The sequence below is a fragment of the Rhagoletis zephyria genome, unplaced genomic scaffold (assembly GCF_001687245.7).
Source record: "Rhagoletis zephyria isolate East Lansing unplaced genomic scaffold, Rhagoletis_zephyria_1.1 Rzeph_scaffold_02437, whole genome shotgun sequence".
NCBI lineage: Eukaryota > Metazoa > Arthropoda > Insecta > Diptera > Tephritidae > Rhagoletis > Rhagoletis zephyria.
In genome coordinates, this window is record NW_016159521.1 from 76,792 (window position 1) to 81,392 (window position 4,601).

The following is a 4,601-nucleotide window of genomic DNA, read 5'->3' on the forward strand; positions in this document are numbered from 1 at the left end:
AAAATTTTTTTTGTACTACTGCTGATGATACATTTTTTCACTTGAACTAGTTGCGTGAACCTATAGCGTCATAGGTATATTTAAATAATTTTGCGTGCCTATGTTTAAGTACCCACGCGTAACCTATAGACACTTCTTAAGTTAAGTTCATACACCCACCTATCACGTACATACCTACATACGTATATGTTTGTTTTTGTGTTCACATACATATGTGTACACATGCATACATAGATATACCTTCCAGGGTTAAACGAGGGAGTTTTTTTTTGAATTTTGAATGAAACACAACTGGCATTAAATTACATTAAATAAAATTTAATCAACTACGATTTCCATGAATTAAAACTAAGAGATCTTATATTTTAACTTAGGGATCTAATTGTAGGCACCAATAACCTAAATACAATTAAAAGAATTAAGTGAACTGGATTAAAAGGAAATAAAGATAAAGTACAAGTTAGCAGGATTAAATTTACCTAACCTTAATTAAATAAACGCGACTTTTAAATATAATAAAACTAACTATTGTTATGGGTTACTGTTCGCCGTACAAAATATAAATACTTTATTCTTCGGCGTATAGCGCACCCGGTAGCGTGCCATAAATTTCACCAGCTAATAATTTTTCCAGAGCGTAAGGCAACACCAAAACTGAATGGAAGGTCTGCCATTTTGCGATAGCTGTGTTCCTTGCGGACAGTGTCGCTGATTGTCACTAGTTCCTGCAGGCCTGTTCGCCTACTTTTCTCGGTTGATAAACGCTTCCCCGCAGAGGCTGGTGATAGTTTGTGACAGCTACCTGTAGCTGCGTCCTCACAGGATTGAGTTATATCTTGACACAAATGTGAAAATATATAGAGCAATATATATCAGGGTTGTATTCTGGCATCTACTGCGGTGTCTTGGTAGTTTGACAGCTACGTTTTCCTTTGCACGAAAACTTTCAGGCGGCAACCTTATCCATATTTTGACATACGGCCTGTGAATCAAACCAAACACGCTCGTACGAAAGCTCTATTTTGCGTGTTGCTGGAATTGTCAAAATTTACATCTTTTTATAAATCGCAAGTAATGTACGTTTTCTGTGGTTTTTTATCAGCTTGCATTTTGATTTTGACTCTTTATTATCGCCCACAATATTAGGTGTATACACAATCAGAAGCTGTCAAATTTTACCTAGACCCATGAGCTAGGCGAAGTTCTGATGAGAAATGTCAAATTTTTATTCTGATCCGTCAAAATTTGCTCTTCTGTCAATAGATGAGCGTTTTCTATTAAAAATGCTTGGTATTAGGTTCCTAGATGTAAACTAGCCAATTTTCAGAGGTTTTTTGCGGTTAAGTGGGGGGGGGGAATACTTGCTAAGGAGTCACGGCAACCCCGGATTTTTTTTGTATTCCTCCTTGCACTGCGGCAAATTCCATTTGGAAGAGCAACGGAACAAGTCCAAATGACGCAGTGCCCGTTATTCTTCCAAATGGAATATTCCCGCAGTGCAAAGATATAAAAACCCGCTGGCAACTCTGCAGTCAACCATTTACATTTTCGTTTTACAGCCAAACAATTCGGAACGGTGACTTAAAGGCAGCATGGTTCTCATTAGCGCAGTCGGAATTTTTATGCTAGTCCTATAAAAATTTTTGATCATTGTATAGGCTTACAAGTATGGAAAGCGCCATTTTGTTTGTTTACATTTGAAAACAGCTGAGATCACCTGATTTTCAATTCTCTCATTCTCCGCACAGAGTAACATTCAAGTTTCAGAAAAAACTTTAAAATGTAAATTGAGAAATATTTTAGAAAAATGTGTTTTTATTCATTTGAATTCAATAAAAAAGAAATTAAAAATGCGTGCCAAGTCTTGCATTTCCAATAATAACGATAAATGTGTATGTTCCAGGCAATAATTTAAAATATTTGTGAAACTTATCGTTTGCGCTAAAATACATCAATGTGTGTGAAATTCGTTGTCATTGCTTTTGTTTTGAACATCATATTCGTGCCTGCCGGTGGAAAAATTAGGTAAATTTGCATTTATTTTTAAGAAAACATATAATTTAATATATATTTCTTTCCAGAGCGACATACGGACAAGTAAGATGAGCATCGTTTAAACAAATGGTTTATTTTCTTGTAAAAGCAGCCGTGGCCCGAGCAGCGTAAATCGTGGCAGAGAATTATAAGTAATAAGGGAAATAATAGTGCGATAAGAAACTGGAGCTCGGGGAAAACTATAATTTACGTCTCTACGCAGCACGTACGCATGTGTGGGTGCATTTGCGATTGTGGCCTAAGCAGCGGCCCGAAAAACCTTACCAAACCTTTTCTTATTTTACGCTTACATCAACGTTATGCCACAATCACGTGCCGCCGCAGCTGCAGCTACTGGCAGAGGCCCACAGGCACTCGTAAAAATTGGCCACTATTTACTGGACGCAACACAAGGTAGCAGTGAAGATATTGGACCTCATGCATTAAATGTGAGTTTAAGCTCCAACTCGATTTTCAGTACAAATTCTTGAGCTTAAGCTCACCCCTTTAGTGCAAAAATTGAGTCTGACCTTAGACTCATTTTTTATGCATGAGGCCCATTAAATCGCATAAATTGGTTGAAATGGTTGGAAGTGGACCAACAACTTGCTGCCTTCTCGTCAATTTGGTTACGTTGTGTTGACTAACTCCGGAGGCATTATGGATCTTGAGGAGGCCAGACGGTAACATTTGGGAGGCAAAATGCTAGGATTCTTGTTCTAAGCTGGGCACTGGGTATTCACACTTTTGTTAGTGTATTGAAGCTATTGCAGCTGGCAAGAGCAACATGTTTATATTATTTTTTACAAAAATAAAAAGATGAAAGCCATTTAAAGTAATGAGTAAATTTGCGTGGAAGAAAATAAAGATTAAAGAAATTTGTATGATGAATATCGAGGAAAATCGTTTGCATCAAAATTTCTATTCAAATTTTTATTTGAATTATGACATCAACAGGGATGCTTTGAAACGTATCTTTTGAAGAGAAATTTTTATAATTCTTGTGATTATTGATATTTTCTAGAATTAAAAAAGCTAGTTCATATTAAAAAATATATTTAGACCATGATAAAAATATAGTAAGGTAGAACCGCTGAGAGTCACTTTTAAAATTCTTGACGTTTCCAAACAATTTAATTTTTAAATTTACTCACAAACTCACACACACATTTTCATTTTCCATCTCAAGCAACAACAATTTCGAACAATTTCATTTTTTTATTTTCACATTTATATGATTTTAAAATGTTTTCAAACTTCAAAAAAAAATCATGGCCGACAAATTGAGAGAACGGTTATACCTTGCTATGTTTTTATCATGATTTAGACTACAAGTATGTAATGTACGTTTATTACGAACTGAAACGATTTTAATGAGTATTCATAGCTTCATAGCAGTTACATCAAAATGCATATTTGACAAGAAAGAGTACAAGATTGCCCCGTCATAGTGGCGATGACATTTCTGTACAAAAAGTAAACAAAGGCGAATTGCATGTTAAAAGAAAATATCAGACCAGCCAATTTTCTCAATAATAAATTTTTCGATAGTAAGCGTGTTTTAATTGCGCTGAATTCTAAAAATATATGAGTTACAATGACAATTAATAAGGAAAATGTGAAAAAGCGGTGATTTTTCTGGAAGTATAAGTGAATTTCAGTACATTTAAAGTTTCTGATACGTCGTTTACTTTTAGATCAGAATTATCAAAATCGACAAATTCAAAGTAGGGGTATGTCTGACGGTGCCACCTTTGTTCGCTGCATCGTGCATATTGGGCAAATGACGTTTTTAAATGCATTTTACATACAAACATATGTACCAGTTCAAGATGAAAAAAGAAACCAAAATTAGTAATTTTTTTATGAATGTAGTTAAAAAAAGTTCACAGAGGAAATGCCGGTAATCAATCTATCGGCAATCACATAAAATCTATGTAGGGAAATTTAGATGTCAACAGAATAATAACTACAATAAAAAGCACCACAGAAGTGTGAGAAGCAGGCAATTTTTCAATCTGAGCAAAAAATTCTTTAAATGCCGTTGTAAAAAGGTCAATACATTTCTTATAAAATAGTTTGATTTTTGATGGGTGGTATAACTCAGTGAAACGGTTATTAAAGAAAATAAAATTTTTAAAAGTAATAAATAGGAAAAAAATGCACTAAAAATGTGAATTTAAATATTTTACCCAAATTCATAAAAAATTAAGAAATCGATTTTTTTATAAAAATGTCACTGTACAGAGCTATTTAAATCTATTTTATTTTTTATGAATAACGTCATTAGCATATACCGTATTTATAAATGAATCTTGCAGCGTCGCGCTATATACATACATAGGTACATATATATATTTTGGCTGGCGAAATATGTACTTTTGCCAACTTATTAAAAAAGCGTATGATTCAATTTAACCACATTAAAAAAGTATTTAAATATTTTATGGCGCAACACAGCAACACTTTTTGTTTCACGAAACCCTTGAATACGAGCCTGTCATCTATTTCTTCTATTTCGACATTTCGCTATTTTACATTTCTTTCATTTAACGTCATTCGCTTTG

The 4,601-nt window shown here is 34.0% G+C and overlaps 1 long non-coding RNA gene across 1 annotated transcript; it reads left to right on the forward strand.

Annotated features, from left to right (window-relative positions):
* The first annotated feature begins 1,862 nt into the window (after positions 1 to 1,862).
* LOC108366899 (uncharacterized) lies at positions 1,863 to 2,833 on the forward strand. The gene is made up of 2 exons (XR_001848173.1): positions 1,863 to 2,025; positions 2,082 to 2,833. It is a non-coding gene; the product is annotated as an uncharacterized LOC108366899 (long non-coding RNA).
* Positions 2,834 to 4,601: the final 1,768 nt, after the last annotated feature.